General features: G+C 49.3%; 1 protein-coding gene across 8 annotated transcripts in view; it reads left to right on the forward strand.

The window, feature by feature from the left end:
• LOC137217792 (F-box-like/WD repeat-containing protein TBL1X) overlaps window positions 1-20,038 on the forward strand; it is a 230,092-nt gene that overhangs the window by 177,055 nt on the left and 32,999 nt on the right. The window lies entirely within an intron of this gene.

Here is a 20,038-nt window from a genome sequence, read left to right on the forward strand (position 1 = left end):
AGCCAGGTGTCAGCTGGCGTGGCTCCTTCTGAGGGCTGTGGTGGCGTCTGTCCCAGCCTCTCTCCCAGCTTCTGGTGCTTTCCCGGCTGTCTTTGGCTCTCCTTGGCCTGTAGGTGCATCCTCCCCTGATACATACCTGCACCTTCCCGTGGCATTCTCCCTCTGCATGTACCTCTCTGTCTAAACTTGTCAGGTTTCTCCTTTTGTAAAGACACAGTCATATTGGATTAGGGGCTCATGGTGTTCCAGTACGACCTCATCTTAACTAATTACATCTGCAGTAAGCCTTTTTCCAAATAATGTCACATTCTGAGGAGTGCTGGGGGGTAGGACTTCAACATGTGAATTTGAGGGGACAGTTCAACCTATAACAGTTTGCTCTGCACACATTTAAGCTTTATACACTTGGTGTCATGTTTTATATATTCTGCAACTTGATTTTTCAAGAAGGAAGCCAATTCCCAGGTCCCACTTGCCAGAAACACACGTGCTAGGACTCAGGGTGAACCAACTGTGGGCCCCTGGGACGGGCTCTTTCAGGGTCAGCCCAGAAGGGTGCGATGGGCAGGCCTTGAAGGCAAACCAAATGGCTCGATTCTTATTCTTGAACACATTATTTACCCATTGGAAAAATGGTTATCCTGGGGCTTCCCTGGTGGCGCAGTGGTTAAGAATCCGCCTGCCAGTGCAGGGGACATGGGTTTGAGCCCTGGTCCAGGAAGATCCGACATGCTGCGGAGCAGCTGAGCACGTGCGCCACAACTATTGAGCCTGCGCTCTAGAGCCACGAGCCACAACTACTGAGCCTGCATGCTGCAACAACTGAAGCCCACAGCGCCTAGAGCCGGTGCTCTGCAACAAGAGAAGCCACCGCAGTGAGAAGCCCGTGCACCACGAGGAAGAGTCGCCCGCATTCTCCGCAACTAGAGAAAAGCCTGCTCAGAGCAACAAAGACCCAAACGCAGCCGAAAAACTAAATAAATGAATTAGAAAAAAAAAAAAGGTTATTCTGGGCAAAAGGGATGAAATACATCGGGCATGTAGCATGTTATAAATAAACCTCTCCCCACCAAGCCTGGATCTCTCTTTCTGCAGCGACCCCAGCTAGAATTAGTTGTGGAAAGTACACGTTCTTTCTACATATACACTCGAACATTTGGATTAGCTTTTGCCAGAACATAGTATAAAAAATGGATAAGCAAAACAAAATAGGCACTGCCTCCCCCTGTAAACCAGGGCAATCACCACCACTGCTCTGATGCCTTAACCTCAGAACTTAACCAGGGAATCTCAGCTGCAGTACAAGTGTTCCCCTAGCACTGATCTGATAGATTCCCAGAAACGATTGCAAGTGAAAATTCCATGTACCCCACCCTGTCTCCCTGTAGATTTCCAGCATTGCATTTGGGATTCTTTCCTTTTAGAAACACCTCCTCCCAAAGATAGGATGAAGGTAAAAGCACAGTCACAATGTGTGAACCAATGACAGGCTACAATTCCCGCCTCCGTCTGCGCACAGCGGGGAGAATCAAGGGTGCGAAAGAAAGCTTTCGTGTAACCCAGAGAAAGGTTTCTCCCGGGCCGTGGGGCAAGAGCGTTGTGGACCTCTTTGAGTAAACACAGAAATCTCCATTCCTCCCCCAGAAAGGCGAAACTTCCTTTTTTGGTGTCTGTTTACATTTGTCTCACATTTGTTGATAAAGTTTCTGTAACCAGGCAACTGAGAGGGAGACTTGGGAGACAGCAATGTATAGAATTTCATCAACGCTGATTGCATGTAACGTCTGCTGAACTGCTGTCCTGATTTGTCAGACTCCCTAGAGAAAGTCCCATAGGTTGAGTGAGGAGTTAAGAGATGACTCTGTCTTCCTCTGACGACTGACTCGAGTACCCCACGAGGACATGCCCCAGAGAAGAAATGCCTAAGGTGTAAGTGTTCATTTGGGGGTTGTTGTACATGTTTATCTCAAATCTCAAGCTTTGGTTAAGCGTATGTTTATTGAGCACCCACCAAGTGCCAGGAGCACCTTCTCCTTGGCCTGTCAATGTCTCCTTTCTAATTTAAAAAAAAAAGAAAAAGAAAAGAAAGAAAAAAGTCTCTTGATTAAGTATCTGTGCTCTCTCTCCTTTACCACCGTCAAATGCATTAAAGCTAACTAAGTCCTGTATTGTGACAAGTGATTCATTCCTCAACCCCTCCCAGCGTGGCTTCTCTGCTAGAGGTTGAAAGTTCTCTGTTGTGGCGTCTTCAGTAATCTTCATCCTCAGGTTGTGTGTAGAAGAAAGTGGGCGTGGAGGAGGACGGAGATGGTAGGTGGTGAGGACCCCGCAGTGAGGCAGACCCCTGGTTCTCTGGTAGATCTGCTCATCACCTCACAACCAGGAATAGACTCAGAGGTTCCCCCACCCCCACCCCAAGGGACAAGTTCCCTGCAACCACGGGCACTCCTGGTCCTGCGGCCTGAGCCTGCAGTGCAGAGAGTCCTGCACTAAACGTGTCACATATCAGGTAGGATGCTTTCGGCTGCAAGTAAGATAACCGACAGAACATTCATCCCCCCAGATAGCAGGAAGGCAGGGTATTGAAATGATACTTTCCTGAAAGTGTTGTGGGAATCCACATCTCATCTCTGCAAACTCAGGAAAGAATCTTGAACATGGGCTTGTTTTGTGTTTCTGCCCTCAAGAGGCAGAGTTCGTATCATCTGGGACTCTTCCCTGACCGTATCATCTGGGACTCCTCCCTGACCTTCACCCAGCTGTGTATATATTCCACAGCCTTTTCCTTCAAGGCTTCTTGTCACCGTTCGTTGTCTGAAGCAAGGGCCGTGCCCGTAGAAAGCACTCCCTAAACACTACTGATTTGTGACGTCTCACAGGTGCGCTTCATGGCAGCCTGATACGTGAAGCTGGTTAGTTAGTAAGCAAGGCTTTTCAACTCAGCAGGAGGAGATTTTGACCAGCTCTGGCACCAGAGTGGCTCAGTTGGTTTTTGCATGAGTTACCGGTAGTCCAGTTTTGGGGGCTAGGAGTCCGTTGGCCTCTGCCTTACAGGGGTTAGTCGTGTGGTCAGATCTGCCGTCTGGGCAATTTTTAAGAAGCAGATTGTGGCAGAGCGTCTTTGCCATGCAGCCCGTAAGTTCCCTTCACGATCCGAGCAAAGGCTCACTGCCCAGCACGCATATAAGCCAGTACTGTGTCACCAGCTTTTGAGAGAAGAAGGAGGTCTTTTGCGAGGTCAACCTGCCAGGACTCACATCTGTCTCCCTGATCCAGGGTTTGGGGCAAAACTCAAAGGGCTGGGGGAGTTTTGAACTTGGAAGCTGACGGGCTAGTCTCCAGTCAGCCCGTACAAGCTCCTCGCGCTGCTGGAAGCCAGGTTTTCCTTACGGAAGGGTCTCTCGCTTCACGAAGGGCTCTGGTGGCAACGTTTCTGTTCTCTGAGTTCCACAGACTGAAGATTCTTGGTTCCAAGGTCATCCTGGAGATGGGTTCTTGTCTTGTGCTGACACAGGGCTGTTTCTGTAAAACAACTCCAGGTTCGAACAATGAACAACCTGTTTAAGGAGGCACAGCCTCTCTGAGCTGCTCGGTGTTTTCCATGCTCTTTCAGTGTGCATGCGTGTCAGCCTGCCTGGGCTTCTGCGAGCAGCCCCTCCAAACGCTGGGCGAACCGTGAGTTCCTCCCCGCTGCTCTTCGTGAATACAGTGGCGGAGCCCGGCGTCGGTATGAGAAGTGAGGACATCCGATGAGTGAGTCTCTGTAGGCATATTAAATACTTCCTCTGGGGCCTCATCCTCAAATCTAAATTATAAAGAAAATTTGTTCTCCCAGATCCAGTGGGGCAGGGACCCAGTGGACGCTAGCGTTGGTGGCAGGCAGCTCTTTACACAACCAGGGGGGTTACCTGCCAGGAGTTGCCAAGGCTCTGGTGAAGGAGCTCAATGAATGGGTTTGGAGATCTGTCACAGACAAGCTCGAGTGTCTTTGTTATGTCGTGCGCACAGGACCAGCTCCATGACGGATGGAGGGAAAGATGGTCTCATATGGAGCTGGGTCAATGTCACCATTAATTCTGGAAAGGAGAGAAGGTCTGGGGGTTTGGGGCCAGATTCTCCATGACGTTAAACGATGACAAGACCTTTTTCTCATTCATCTCAGTTGGCAGCCTTGGAGAAGACAGACATGACCTTTCCTTGTTAGATGTGGCTGCTTCTCCCCTCCCCACCCTCATCTGTACCATCTTTTTCTTTTTCTTTCTCTCTTTTTTTTTTAATGTAAGGTATAATTTTCATGCCATAAAATTCATCCTTTTTGGAGTACAGATTTGCAGTGTTTGCCAAACGTTTACAGTTGTGTAACCACCAGCACAATCAAGATACGGAACAGCTCCATCACCCCAAAAAGTCCCCTGTGGCCCTTCCCCCCACTGCAGCCCCTGGCAAGCACCTCTCTGCTTCCTGTCCCTGTAGTTTTGCCTCTGCGAGAATGTTTTAGGTGTGGAATCTTCCAGCAGGGAGCCTTGACGGTCTGGCCTCTCTCGGTGCGTTTGACGTTCGTTCACACTGGTGCGTACATCAGTAGTTCCTTCTTTATTGCTACATCATATTCCATTTTAGGGATGCAGGGCGGTTAGTCCTTTGTCCTGTGTGAGAACATTTGAGTTGTCATCAGGTTTTGACGATTACAGCCAAGGCTGCCACAAACGTTTGCGTACAGGCTTTTGTTGTATGTGGGCTTTCATTTCTCTTGGGTTGGTATCTGGGAGTGGGATTGCTTGGCCGAGTGGCAAGTGTGGGTTTAGTTTATCAGAAGCCACCACATCCTCTTCTGTCCCACTTGGCAGCGAGGCACTTCACAGCCATCCGTGGTTTTATAGGTTTGATTCGAGTTGTAGAGCTCATTGGTGCCTGGGGCGCAGGACATGTTGGGAAGTAAGGAAAAGGACACTGTCCCCCGCAGATATATCTACAGGATACTGATGAAGTTTTACGCTTCCTCTCAGGGTTTAAAATTAGCCTTCGTGAGCCTGTACCGGGGTCACGGTTTCCCCAGATCTGCTGAGTGAGAGAACGCCCGCCCGTGCACACCGGCTCCTCCTTAAGCAGGCACCTTTCTGCGGGAAACTAGGAAACTCTGCAGCCTGGCCAGCCCTCCAGTGGGTAAGACCGAGCGTGTGGGCAGCACCTATGTCCGTCTGGGCCGGCTTCCAGGTAGATAGCAGGATTCCGACCGGCAGGGCCCCAGGTAGGGCAGATGCTAGAAGTTGCCATGCGTTGATTTGACAACACACCCAAGGTATTAATGTCATTGAAACTTGGGGAAGTGTTTCTCTGCTGTGAGTTTTGTGACTGACATTTGCACAGCAGGAAGAACAAACAGGCTTAATCAAAACCACTTGACGACTGTGGTGGTAACCGTAACAGTGAACAAGGAACACAAGTGAGAAGTTGTTTCCCTAACGTTTTGCCAGGTGCGGGTGTGTTACCTGGCTGCGTGTCCCCAGTGGCTGTTTTTTTTAACATTTTAGACGGTAAGAGGAGCTTATCATTATGAGAGATGGTAGAAATTCATTTATCATATATCACAAATCAGCAGGATGGTGAACTTCTTTCTTCATTGTAGAGATTTAAAGACTTCCCAGTAGGATTGAAAACTCCTCATACGCTGGAATTTACTTTCTGATCTGTCATGATGCGTGGTCGAGAGGCCAATCTATTACACATATGTTTTGCCTATATTAGCATTGCTGTAGGTGCCTTATTCTGAGAGGAACATCAGTGGTTTTCAAAAGTAAAAGTCTGGGGCTTCCCTGGTGGCGCAGTGGTTGAGAGTCCGCCTGCCGACGCAGGGGACGTGGGTTTGTGCCCCGGTCCGGGAGGATCCCACATGCCACGGAGCGGCTGGGCCCGTGAGCCATGGCCGCTGAGCCTGCGCGTCCGGAGCCTGTGCTCCGCAACGGGAGAGGCCACAGCAGTGAGAGGCCCGCGTACCGCAAAAAAAAAAAAAAAAAAAAATCACAGTGGGGGCTTCCCTGGTGGCACAGTGGTTGGGAATCTGCCTGCCGATTCAGGGGACACGGGTTCGAGCCTTGGTCTGGGAGGATCCCATGTGCCGCGGAGTGACTAGGCCCGTGAGCCACAACTGCTGAGCCTGCGCGTCTGGAGCCCGTGAGCCACAACTGCTGAGCCTGCGTGTCTGGAGCCCGTGCTCTGCAACGGGAGAGGCCACGACAGTGAGAGGCCTGCGCACCACGATGAAGAGTGGTCCCCACTCACCGCAACTGGAGAAAGCCCTCACACAGAAACGAAGACCCAACACAGCCCCCCAAAAAAAAAAAAAATCACAGTGGAAGCAACCCAGTGTCCATGACGGATGAGAGGGAAGCACAGTGTGGTTCCTCCATTCAGTGGGATGTTACCCGGCCTTACGAAGCAAGGCAACTCGGACCCGTGCTCCCACGGGGATGGACCTTGAGGTCCCTGCACTCAGTGAAGTAAGCCAGGACAAAAGGCAGATCCTGCGCGATTCCACTCACACGAGGTCCCTGGAGGAGTCACGTCCACACGGACGGAAAGGTGGGTGCCGGCAGGTGAAGGAGGGAAGGGGGAGTTCGTGTGGGAAGGGGATGGAGTCTCCGCTTGGGAAGATGAACAGATTCTGGAGGTGGACGGTGAGGATGGTTGCACAACAGTATGAATGTGTTTCATGCCACTGAGCTGGACACTTCAAATAGGTAACACGGTGCATTTGTGTCATGTATATTTTAACCACAACTTTTAAATAAATCACAGCATTATAGGTAAGTTTTCTGTATAGCGTATTTCAGAGTTTGGAAAATATGTCTCAAAAGGAAGATAAGAAACCACTTAAATTCCACAGTAACATTATTAACACTGAAAGGCTTCTTAATAGAACCATACAGCATTTGGGGTGAGTCCTTGGCACACGTAGCGTCATTTTTAAGCTAGGTTGGTATCCTACAAAAATCTGGTTATTTTTTAAAAATAATGCTGAAAACAGCATGTTTTGCAATAGCAGTATACTGGAGATTTCCCAAATGTCTGTGATTGGCTCAGCAGATTGTGATATGTCCATATCCCAGAGTCCCACTCAGCAATAAGTGGGAACGAATTATCGATACATGACACAGCCTGGGTGAGTCTCCAAGGAGATGTGCTGGAAACCACAAGCCATCGTCAAAGGCCGCAGACTGTGCGGTTCCTTTTGTAGAGCGCTCTGAAAAGGGCAAGCCTGCAGAGATGACTGCCGGGCGTCGGGTGGCTGGGCCACCTGCACAGGGCTGCTGTGGGGGAGTTCTTTCATGCTGATGAAAGAGCTCTGCGTCTTGACCGCAGAGATGATCACACATGGACACATGGGATAAAATCTTACACGCTACGTGCGTAGGTGATGCGCGTGCGCACACGCACAGGTCAGAAATGGCGAAACCTGGAGAAGGTTTGCAGTCAGGTGACCAGTCGGTTGGATGTAACTTCTCGGTTTTGATATTGTCCTAGGGCGAGATGAGATGTCACCATTGGGGGAGGCTGGCTGAAAGGCACACAGGACTCCACTGTTTTCACAACTTCCCGTCAGTCCATGATAATCTTGAAATTATTAAACAAAAAAATTAAACAGGAGTGATAATTTTGCACTTCCATGGTCTGCAGAGCTGTGTGTGTGTGTGTGTGTGAGAGAGAGAGAGGTCAGTAATACAACCGAGGCTGAGAAATTTTAATTAGAATTTGCAGGTCATTAGCCATTGTGCAGGCCTAGGGTTTTGTTGTTGTTGTTGTTGTTTTCGGTACGTGGGCCTCTCACTGTTGTGGCCTCTCCCTTTGCGGCGCACAGGCTCCGGACACGCAGTCTCAGTGGCCATGGCTCACGGGCCCAGCCGCTCCGCAGCGTGTGGGATCTTCCCGGACCGGGGCACGAACCCGTGTCCCCTGCATTGGCAGGCGGACTCTCAACCACTGCACCACCAGGGAAGCCCCTAGGCCTAGGTTTTGATGGGGTGTCTGTTTTACTCGGATTCCACTAATAGCTGTATTAACTAAGAAGTGGATAGCCACACTCACCTTCTGGGGCTTTTGGAAACAGAAAAAATAAAGAAAGGTCATCTGAAGGTGAACGGCAGTGGTCATGTGTACATAGCACGAGTTTTTGCTTCCTTGGGAACTCAGCAAACTCGGTGCCGTGCTCACCTGGCCGTCTCCTCCTGGGTAATTGTCGTGAGAAGCAATTCTGCATTTGATTGGGACCATAGGTACTGGACGGGCTGTATTTTTACGGGGAGGATAAAAGTCTATGCAGTGTTCCTCATCCCTTTTCCAGTGTTGTACGAGATTGTTAAATATCCCCTCATGGTCTTTAGCTTGAAGAATTCTATTAGGTGGGCAGAGTTGAGGGTCTTAATCTCTGGAGATATTCTGAATGGCCACAGGAGCGTGCAGTATCAAAAGACTGTCAGCGTCTCCTGGCAGTCAGGAAAGAGCCAGGGTTTCTCAGCCGCAGCACTGTTGACATTTGGGGCGGGTTGTTCTTTGCCGGTGCGGCTGTCTGGTATTGTAGGTTGTTAAACCGCATCCCTGGTCTCCACCCACTGGATGACAGCAACGCTTCCCCACCCTCCCGTGTTACAGCCAAAAATGTCTCCACTTTGCCAAATGTCCCCTGGAGGGCAGAATCATCTCCAGTTGAGAACCCCTGATACACATCCTTGAGCTGTGGGATGTTTCTTCTTCCAGTTAGTTTTTATTGGAAAGTGGAGTTGTAATGGGATTCTCATTTTCTCACTCTGTCGTCTTCTTGGGCTGCATTTTGATTCCTTCTGCTGCAGAACTCAAGTAGACTTTAAGAGTGAGCATAATGCAGTCCCTGTTTTTATTAAATTTTTTCCAGGGTATTTTTCCACTCGAGGAAGAGGGAAGTCTGCCAGCACCATTCTCTAGCAGATAATAAAATAATCGGGAGTAGCAGTCTTCAGTCTGGGTTCTGTTTTCGGTTTGGGGGGGTGCTTTGGACTCCCAATGAGGAGTTTAGATAACCAGGAAAAGGGTGTTCCTCTTAATATTTTTGAATAATTGCATCTCCAAAAATGATTAAGCGGCATTGCCCTCTGTAATCCCAGCAGCTGACACATCACCCAGTAGGCTCCGCCGTGTTTCCTGGGACCGTGGAATGACTTCTTATGCAAGACACGTTTCCCCGGATTCGGGAAGTCATTTTAATGGTTCAACTATCTTAATTTAAACGCAAGTTCAGGGCTTATTGTTCAGCTGAGGCTCTAAAAATATTTTTGACTGCAGTGGCTCTTCTCCATTGCTAATGTTGTCCCTGTTTAGAAAGAGAATCTTTATGAAACGGTAAAGACAGGCATTTCTCTGAGGTAGTGGTAGCCTTTGCTTTAGAAATCATAAAGGAAAATATTAGTTTCATTAAATAATAAATCAGGAAGACCTGAACAGTTTGTCCATGTGAGTAGAGGACGAAAGTACCTTTAAAATCATGTGAGGGAGTTCCCTGGCGGTCCAGCGGTTAGGATTCGGTGCTTTCACTGCCGCGGCCCGGGTTCGATCCCTGGTCGGGGAACTAAGATCCCACAAGCCGCCCGACCAAAATAAAAAAATAAATAGAAATAAAATAAAATCCTGTAAAGCAGTGATGTCTCATGTGCTCATGTCTGCCAGGAGATGGAAGCAGTGCCTTTCTGGTGGTTTGTGGGCTGCGCCCCCTAGAGCACCCTCAGGCTCGATGGTTTGCTAGAAGGATTCACAGAATTTAGCAACTGTCACACTCAGTGGATTACAGCACAAGATACAGGTTATAATATACTGCATGGTGCTCTCCCTGAAGTAGACACAGGTTAATTGTGTGAGGCCATGCCTGTGTTGAGTAGCCTGTTGTGTAACCCTTCCACAGTGTATATCCGTGTGTCAGAGCATCACAATGTACACATTGGCATATGTCAGTTATATCTCAGGAAGGCTGGGGAGAAAAGATACAGCTCAATCAAAGTAAATCCTATGTGTCTCCATTTCTGTTATGTTCCTCTTAATTGTAGTATAATTTGGTTTATATTTTGTTTGTTCAAATGTCTTGTTTATGCAACATCTGATAGTGCCCTTTATTTTGAATTGATAGCTTCAACTTTTCTCCATTAAAATTTTATCAAGGGGCTTCCCTGGTGGCGCGGTGGTTAAGAATCCGCCTGCCAATGCAGGGGACACGGGTTCAAGCCCTGGTCCGGGAAGATCCCGCATGCCGCGGAGCCACTAAGCCTGTGCGCCACAACTCCTGAGCCCACGTGCCACAACTACTGAGTCCATGTGCCACGGCTACTAAAGCCTGCGTGCCTAGAGCCCGTGCTCCACAACAAAAGAAGCCACCGCAATGAGAAGCCCACGCACATCAACAAAGAGTAGTCCCTGCTCGCCGCAACTGGAGAAAGCCCGCGCGCAGCAACAAAGACCCAACGCAGCCAAAAATAAATAAAAATAAAATAAAATAATTTATTTTAAAAAATTAATACACCCGCCCCCCCCCCCAAAAAAAGATACAGATTACAATCGGCCAAGGGAAGAGGTGCACGGGGTCCAGTCCAGGAGAACCGGGCACAGCTTTGCAGGTGTCCTCTCCTGGCGGAGCGACCTGATGGTACCTCATTCTCCCAGCAGCATGTACGATGACACGCGCAGTGTTGCTAACCACCCAAGCTTTGGTGTCCAGGTTTATATCAGAGGGCAGTCATGTGGGCCTGCAGCACCTGCTGAGGGGGACAGAAGGAGAACCTGGACAGGCCCTGGCTGTGTCCATCCTGCCCCAGTCCAGTCCAGGTTGTGGTTGCATATCCGTCACTTACGCATTTGTGAGTATGTGTTTACCTCACTTTTAAAAAATCACTTTAAAAAATGTAGGGGTGGATAAGTAGCTGGAGAATATGATGCCCACGCCTCTTATGTAGAAAAGAGTAAAGCACCCCCAGGAGAGCTTTGTGGCATCACTAATGCACACGCCTCCTCCAGCGAGGCCTGCCCACGTTCCCTTTGCAGAGCACAGTCTGCAGAGGGGCTGAGCCTCCCCTTACGCTGTGCACGGGCGTCGGGAAGAACCTGTACTATGAGAATCGTCTCATCACAGACCCTCTTGTAGTGCTAGTTGCCAGCGAGCTCCACTTCGTTCAGAAAGAGTGTTTTCCTAAACTGCTCTTTGGGTTTGATGATAACCGCTTAGAGTAGCAAAACGGAACCGTGGAGAAGTTGCCTTTTTATGTCCCAGATGTTCACAATCATCCCATTTCCCGTGCAGTTTTGGTTGTGCAATCTTTTCTAAGCTTACTGCTCTCATTTGTATGTGTGTGAAAGCTCAGATTCAAGACTTGCCATTCTTGTGCTCATTAATTTGTCGGGGGGGCGGTGGGGGAAGCAATTAGAATAAAAACCACTTGAAAATCAGTTGAGTATTTATAAGTTACAGTTGTTTAAGTATGTGTCTTGCTCAATATAGCCAAGCAATTTCCCTTGGTATTGCCATCAGAGAGAGGTTAGATGCTGTCGAAGATGCCCTTAAGTCTTATTATACCGTAGTTTCCTACTTTAAACGTTAGTGATGATATGAAAAAACCTAAGATGGTTCCTGTTTCCTTTTTTTAGCTAAGACGAAATAACCACTTACGAAGGTGCCTGTTTCCAAAGTTCATACACCATTACATTTAAGATCCGCCTGCTCTGAAATTCTAATGTGACTTTAAAAGTGTCCGGCTTTGATGTATTTTATTTCCTGCCAATTTCAGTTCCCTTTCTTCCTTCCAGACTGAAGAGCCAGTCATCTGGACTGTCAGACACAACACTGTCCTTTTTCTCCCAAGTTTCTATATGTTGCTCTACTGATGTCTCCACCACCCACTTCTTAAATGCCATTGTCCCCAAGGTGACATACTTTTCTTTCCCTCCCATGTCTATGTGGCCAGTGTGCTGTTCCTTCTGCAAGTCTAGGTGTCCATCCTAGCCTCTCTACTCACCCCCAGTCTAGGTGTCCATCCCTAACCTCTCTGATCCCCCAGTCTGGGGGTCCATCCCTAGCCTCTCTACTCACCCCCAGTCTAGGTGTCCACCATCCCTAACCTCTCTGATTCCCCAGTGTGGGGGTCCATCCCTAACCCCTCTGATCCCCCAGTCTTGTAATCTACCTCCAGCCGCTCTGTTGCCTTCCATACTGCTGTTTTGGCTGTGTATCTCCCAAGCATTCTTTAACATAATTCCACACTTAATACCATTGCCATTTCCTGACCACTGTCCCTCCCCGGCAAAGAAAAACTTCCTCTGTCCCATAATCGTGTCGCGGTTTAATATGAAAACATCAGAATCCTGTTCAAATATTCCTTCTCCATAATATCTTTCCTACTGTCTCCATCAGCTGGGCACTCCCCGTATCTTGTCAGTGCCACCTCTTTCCCCATTGTCACTGCTTTGCCTTAGTGACAGTGGCGCCCACTTGTCGAGCACGTACTGTGTGCCAGGCATGATTCTAAGTACTTGACCGATAAAACCATTACCCCTAAGAAGGAGGTGCAGCTGCCGCTATCATTGACAGATGAGAAACCCAAGGCGTTGAGAAGGTAGCCACTTGCCCAGGTCACACTGCCAGGAAGCCGTAGAGCTAGGATTCACAACAGGCCATCTAGCTCTGGAAGCTTACACTTAAGTGATTTTTCTGGACTCTTTTTTTTTTTTTTAATTTATTTATTTTTGGCTGCCTTGGGTCTTTGTTGCTGCGCGCGGGCTTTCTCTAGTTACGGCGAGCGGGGGCTACTCTTGGTTGCGGTGCGCGGGCTTCTCGTCGCGGTTGCTTTTCTTGTTGCGGAGAATGGGCTCTAGGCACGCGGGCTTCAGTAGTTGTGGCTCGCGGGCTCTAGAGCACAGGCTCAGTAGTTGTGGCGCACGGGCTTCATTGTTCCGTGGCATGAGGGAATTTCCCGGACCAGGGCTCGAACCCGTGTCCCCTGCATTGGCAGGTGGATTCTTAACCACTGCGCCACCAGGGAAGCCCTTTGTTGACTCTTAATGTGGTGAAATTGTTGATTTATCTTTCGACATTAAAGCCTGCATTCCTGGAATAAACCCCACTTGGCCCGGACATTTTGTCCTCTTCATATATACCACTGAATTCCATTTGTTCTGTGTCTGGAATATTTGAGTGTATTTTACCAAAAGAAGTTAGGCTGTGGTGTTCCTTTTTGGATTTCCTCATCATGTTTGGATCTTAGTGTTATAGTGGCCTCATAAAACAAGTTGAGGGATCAGAAACTGCTTTCCTAAGCACCTGTTGCTCCCATCACCTAGTTTAGGTCTCTCCCCTGGATTAGTTGGAGAAATCTTTCTGTAAAAGATAGTATTTTCATCTCTGTCACAACCAGTCATTTCTGTCTTTGTAGTGCGAAAGCAGCCACCAAAAATACATAGACATGGGCTTCCCTGGTGGCGCAGTGGCTGGGAGTCCGCCTGCTGATGCAGGGGACACGGGTTCGTGCCCCGGTCCGGGAGGATCCCACATGCTGCGGAGCGGCTGGGCCCGTGAGCCATGGCCACTGAGCCTGCGCGTCCGGAGCCTGTGCTCCACAACGGGAGAGGCCGCAACAGTGAGAGGCCCTCGTACCGCAAAAAAAAAAAAAAAAATACATAGACACATGAGAGTAGCAGTGTTTCAGTAAAACTTTATTTGCAAAAACAGGCAAGGGAACAGATTTGGCTCAGAGGATATAGTTTGCAGACTCCTGTCCAAGCCTACTAATGGAATGTAGGAGTTTCTTCCCATCCAGGGAACCTGGACGCCCCCACTGCCCCCATGTGTGTATAGTGAGTATTGATTACTTCCCTGTCCTTTGGACACTTCTGTTGCCCTCCTCTGTCTACACATGTATTTCCCATCCTCAGTTCTCTTGTACTGTCTACATCATTTTTGCGTCTACCTAAAAGTATTTTGTTAATATTTATTAACATTTTTCCTTAAATTGAAGCAGTTACTTTATCCTGAATTTTCAAATACATCTATTAATTGTACTTGCATGAGGCACATTAAAGTAAATAACTTTGACTTTAAAAGATCTGGCCCTGTGCTACGTAAAATTGTTTTAGGTACTGTCAGAGGTAGGGATGCCATCCGGGAATCCTTGATATGCACGAATAAAGCAGTTGTCGTGGTTTGCAGGTCTCTACCTGTCTCTCGCTGGCTTGTCTGTTGAGTGGTGGCACTGCCCTAGGTGCTGGGGTTGGAAGGACAGATGGGAGGGGGAAGTCTTTTCCTCCCCACCTAGAGAGTGTCACAGATTAATTAAAGAGGCGTGTGACACAGAGGCTGATAAAAGTGAGGTTGGAGGAGTTCGCAGAGGACCACAGGGGAGGGTGCAGAGAGCAGGAGGCACTTGAGCTAGAACTCTTCAGGCAAAGGAGGAACGAGAGCATTTCAACCAAAACCAAGAGCCAGAGTTCGTGCCGGGAGGCTCAGCAAAGCCCCGCGTGTTTATGGAGGAGGAACCATCTTGGCGAGGGGAACAAAGGATACGGGACGGGAGGGGAAGGAAGGAAGTACTGGGACCCTGGGTCAGCAGCACAGGAAGGCCAGGATGTCCAGTGGGAAGCCACTGATTAGTCTTTGAAAGTAAATCTGGAGGCCGTGTGTGTAAGTCAGGGATGACTCGCAGTGAAAACAGAGACTCAACCAAAATGCTGACTGTTGACACCAATTAGCAGCCGGGGGAAATGCTCATATTGTGTTAGGTTAGAAAGAACACGGGTGCAGAATTCTAGGACCCCAAGAGTTACACGTAAAAACTACTTTGCGTAGGGCAAGCGGACTGGAGGAAATCCCCCGTGTGAGAACAGCACTTGTGTCGAGCACATAATGCTTGACTTATTCCCTCTCTCCTCCAACTTGGTTTCTCTGTTTTCCCCCCAAGTCCTATGTTAATTGTAGTTTTTAACCGTGCTGTCCGTTGTAAATCTCCGGTTTGGCAGTCGTGCTCGACTTTCCCAGTCACGAATAGCAGGGTTCACGAGGGTTCAAAGCCGTTGCGGCCACGGTGCCGGAAGGGGCGGGCTCCGAGCGAGGCTGCTCCGAGCGGCGGCCGGAAGCGGGAGCTGAGGTCTGGGTGAGCTTGTGGGGGCAGGCGGCCGCCTCCCCGGCGCCCCTCGCGGAGCTGCCGCCCCCCCCCCCCGCCAGCTGTGGCCCCAGGAGGAAGTAGCACCCTTGGTTTACAACCTGACTCGTGCTCTCTCCTTCTGGAGGCCTCCCAGGTTTAGCGGATGTTACAAGTCTTGGCAGGGGTGCGAGGTCTGCAACAGCCAGCAGCCCAGGCTCCTCTCCGCCGCCACCCCTGGGGTCCAGGCCAGATGTTAGAAGTGAAACCCTGTTTTTAACGAGGTCCTCCTGGTATTTCTTCTGGGCGCCATCCAAGCAGTCCCATTTTACACTGAATTCCACGTTACGGCAGGTCGGTGAGAACAGGTCTGCGGCTCAGAAAGCCACCTCCCTGCCCTCGGTTTTTTCTCCAGCAAGATACTGGAGAATTGGGACAGTGTGGGAGAGCTGGGTCTCGGGGATTTTTTTTTTTTTTTTTAAGATAAACACATTGAAGTGTAGAGTTGTCATGAACATGTATAGTGATGTAGACTGAAAAATCAAAAAGAACTCTCAGCATATGTTTGCGCTTTTTACCATGGGTAAAGCTAGAGTTTACGGTTATAAATTGCTTCCCGGGCAGAAAACGTAATCCTCTGGTGAGACGAATCCATCACTTCCAAAAAGAAGAAGTGAACTGATAATACATCGGCCCCCAGAGATGAGGGTATGATTTCTTATTCTCCCGCCTTTTCTGTTTACATCTTCTCACTCCGTGTGTGTGCATGTGTGCGTGTCTGTGTGTGTGTCTGTGTCTGTGTTCCTCTGTTTGATTTATTTGGTCCAGCTCGCTCTGGACCACCCTCAGCCTCTCTCCCGTCTTTATTTTTATCGGTACTGTCCCCACCCGCACACCTGAGTCACCCGGTCCCCCCACCCTCCTCGCCCCCCCAGAGGAAGGCGGGCCGCTTTGCAGGCAGCTGCAGTGCTGTTAGAGAAAACTTTGTGATCCGGGAAGTACTGACAGAGGAGAAGCTGTGCTGACTGCGCCGTGTCCAGGGATGTTACAGAAGTAAGGAAGTGCTACGTATTCCTTAGCAGTCCACGGTTTCGTTTTCAGAACGACCCCATTGTCAAATCCCGGTGGCCAGTTGGACTGGATGAGTGTGTTGACCAGTGGCTGCTTGGTGGTCATTAATCTTAGGGCTGGAGCGACGGCCAGAGCCATTGACCTCTCTCTCTCGAGGTGGCTTTTGCAGGCATGTGGAAATCGTATTACAGTCCCCCCATGCACAGACTCTCACATGTGTGCTTTCACTTCCTGACCAGTAGGGGGCACCCCCACCAAGCTCCCCACCCTCCGTTATGTTCATAAAGCCGTGGTCCCGGTTCCTCTCTCTGTTTCTTGGCGTCTGGTCTCTGCATGTGATAAGGTTTCTTGTGGCCCTGGTGGCCTGGCGTGGCCGCTTCCCACTGGAGTTGTAAGGAATGGCTTCTTCTTTCCGTGGCCTTCATCTCTCCGTATCATCACTCACTCACCTCCATAAATTAAAATCCCGTGGGTTTGATTGGGACGATAAGGTCATTTTTTCCTCTGCCTAGAATTTTAGAATTGAAAGGGACCTCGGAGATCGCCTAATTCCACCTGTTTGTTGGTCAGAAAAGGAAGCCAGGGAAGCAAGTGAGGGCAGGCCCGGGCCTCGGAGCACATGGGTGAAGTGTGTTCTCTCTGTGAACAAAAAGAAACAGTACCAGGGCTTCCCTGGTGACGCAGTGGTTGAGAGTCCGCCTGCCGATGCAGGGCACACGGGTTCGTGCCCCGGTCCGGGAAGATCCCACATGCTGCGGAGCAGCTGGGCCCGTGAGCCATGGCCGCTGAGCCTGCGCGTCTGGAGCCTGTGCTCCGCAACAGGAGAGGCCGCAACAGTGAGAGGCCTGCGTAAAGAAACGGTAGCAAACTCCTGCACCACTGCATCTGACTTTGCTGTCTCTTGTTCCCAATATAGTTTTTTCATACACTTCATCTTTGTTTGCCTCTTTAACCTGGAAAGCATTCTGTCTAGTTTCTGCAACGTAGGCCTTGTTTGCAACTTATTTCGTTGAAATTTGAAATATAAATGGTATTAACTGAAGAGACGATTTTCTTCCTCTTTTTAAAAAGGATACCATTTTGAATCATTCAGAGGTTTCTAAACAACTTTTAGTAGTGTCTGGTGTGTGGGTTAAGAGAATGGACTCAGAGATCAGATGGCCACTTGCTAGCTGTGTGCCCTCGGGGAAATCACTTTTAACTGCTCTGTGACTCAATTTCCCCATCTGTAATAGGGATTTATTAAGACTGAATCATAGGTTGTTGCCAACTCGCTAACCTAATTCATGAAAAGGGCTGATACACATAATAAGCACTTAATATCATTACTTTTATGATTAACTATTATTATTCTCAAATAACGTGATGGGTTTTTAATTCTGGAATAGACATATGGCCAAGAGCCCTCTTTGGTGTTTTAAGACTGTTGCTTGTATGACATCTTCATCTAAAAGCTGCTTTCCCGAAACTGAGTTATTTGTAGTGAGGTGGATGGGCCTAGAGAGTGTCATACAGAGTGAAGTAAGTCAGAAAGAGAAATACAAATACCGTATGCTAACACGTATATATGGAATCTAGGAAAAAAACATGGTTCTGAAGAACCCAGGGGCAGGACAGGAATAAAGACGCAGACGTAGAGAATGGACTTGAGGGCACAGGGCCGGGGAAGGGTAAGCTGGGACGAAGTGAGAGAGTGGCATGGACATATATACACTACCAAATGTAAAATAGATAGCTAGTGGGAAGCAGCCGCATGGCACAGGGAGATCAGCTCATTGCTTTGTGGCCACCTAGAGGGGTGGGATAGGGAGGGTGGGAGGGAGACGCAAGAGGGAGGAGATACGGGGACATATGTATATGTATAGCTGATTCACTTTGTTATACAGCAGAAATTAACACACTGTTGTAAAGCAATTATACTCCAATAAAGATGTTATAAAAAAATAAAAGCTGTTTTCCCTCTGTTATGCCGTTGCACCTAAATCTTCATTCTTGTACTTCTTCCTAGTCTTTCATTCTGAAAACAATGAGGACTCAGTTTTATTCAGTTTCTCACCCCCCTTCGTCTACATCAGCTTCCCCGGTGTCTCTCAGCCATTCTACCAGTCCATCTGCAGCCCCAGCTGCTGTACTGAGGAAGGCGCTCTGTGTTACCTGTGAATCCCGATGGGCTTCCTGCCCTCAGGGAGCGTCGTCAGCCTTCTCAGGAGCTAGGAGACAAATGGGGATAAAGAGGGTGCTGCGCACTGCACCACGGCAAGATGGAGGAACGGGGAGGCTGCCGCGGGAGCCGGGAGCAGAGAGCAGCCGTCCCCTAGCGCGAGGACAAAGAGCAGGGATGCGCGGCCGCAGGCCTGGGGACCGGGAGGTCTCAGCAGTAAGGGAGAGGGAATTGAGCGGCAGGGTCGCTCAGCCTGACCCCACTGGCTTCGAGGCTGGATCACTCTTTGGCTTGGAGAGCTGTCCTGTGCATGGTAGGTGTTTAGCAGCCTCCTGGTCTCTACCTACTAGCCGACAGCACACACATACACAGCCCCTGGCGATGAGCAAAGATGTTTCCAGATACTGCCCAGCACCTTCCTCTGGCAGATGGAATGGCCCTCGCTTGAAAAGCACGAACCACTGTTCTGGACCAAGAGAGCAGAGTACAAGCAGAGCCATCCTGCAGGAAGGCAGGTGTGTGCTTCTAGCAAAAGCAGCCTGGAGAAGCAGTGAGATAAGGCCAGGCTCAAAACAGGTGGCGCAGTGGTTGAGAATCTGCCTGCCTGTGCAGTGGACACGGGTTCGAGCCCTGGTCTGGGAGGATCCCACATGCCGCGGAGCAACTAGGCCCGTGAGCCACAACTACTGAGCCTGCGCGTCTGGAGCCTGTGCTCCGCAACAAGAGAGGCCGTGACAGTGAGAGGCCCACGCACCGCGATGAAGAGTGGCCCCCGCTCACCACAACTAGAGAAAGCCCTCGCACGGAAACGAAGACCCAACACAGCCAAAAATAAATAAATAAAAAAAAAAAAAAAAAAAAAAAAAACACAGGGAATCAGAGGCCTCGAGGGTTATTCCCAGGCCTGCAGGCTCCTCACTGCTTTTGAGAAGGAGAGTAAGTCCTAGGTTCCTTGTGGGGCATCAGCCAGGTTACTGTGGTAGTTCTGTGTCCCATCACATAGCACCTGGAAAGCCTGAATGCTGCTGCCGGACACAAAGGAAGCGCGGAGTAAATGTCGGTGCTAGGCTGCTGCCGTCGTTGCCACTGTCAATCAGACAGAGCAGGAGGAGAGTCTTAGTGCCTTTGGGCCGCTGTAACAAAGCACTGCAGACTGAGTGGCACATAAACACACACGCTTGTTTCTCGCCGTCTGGAGGCTGAGAAGTCCTGGGTGCCGGCAGGTTCGGTGGGACCCCCTGACAGCCCCGCAAAGTGCTCTGGGAAGAAAGTTATATTTACTCCTACAGAGATAACTGTGGGAGTTTCTGCTCGTGTTGATATAAGGACCAATCCCATTCCTGAGGACTCTGCCCTCATGACCTCACCGCCTCCAGAGGCCCCGCCACCTAATACCATCACTTTAGGAGGGTGGGTGTCAACATATGAATTTGGGGGAGACAGACATTCAGTCCGCAGCAGAAAGAAATGAACGAGCACATATGGGAGGCCATGACATCTGCTTTTGTGTGGTCCGTGTGTGTGTACACATATATGTATACATGCATATATCTACGTGTGTGTGTGTGTCTATATGTATACATACATATATCTACGTGTGTGTGTGTGTGTGTGTGTATCTATCTATATGTATATATACAGTAATCAAGTTGGCACGCTTTTCCTATAA

Source organism: Pseudorca crassidens, chromosome Y (assembly GCF_039906515.1).
Source record: "Pseudorca crassidens isolate mPseCra1 chromosome Y, mPseCra1.hap1, whole genome shotgun sequence".
Classification (NCBI taxonomy): Eukaryota; Metazoa; Chordata; class Mammalia; order Artiodactyla; family Delphinidae; genus Pseudorca; species Pseudorca crassidens.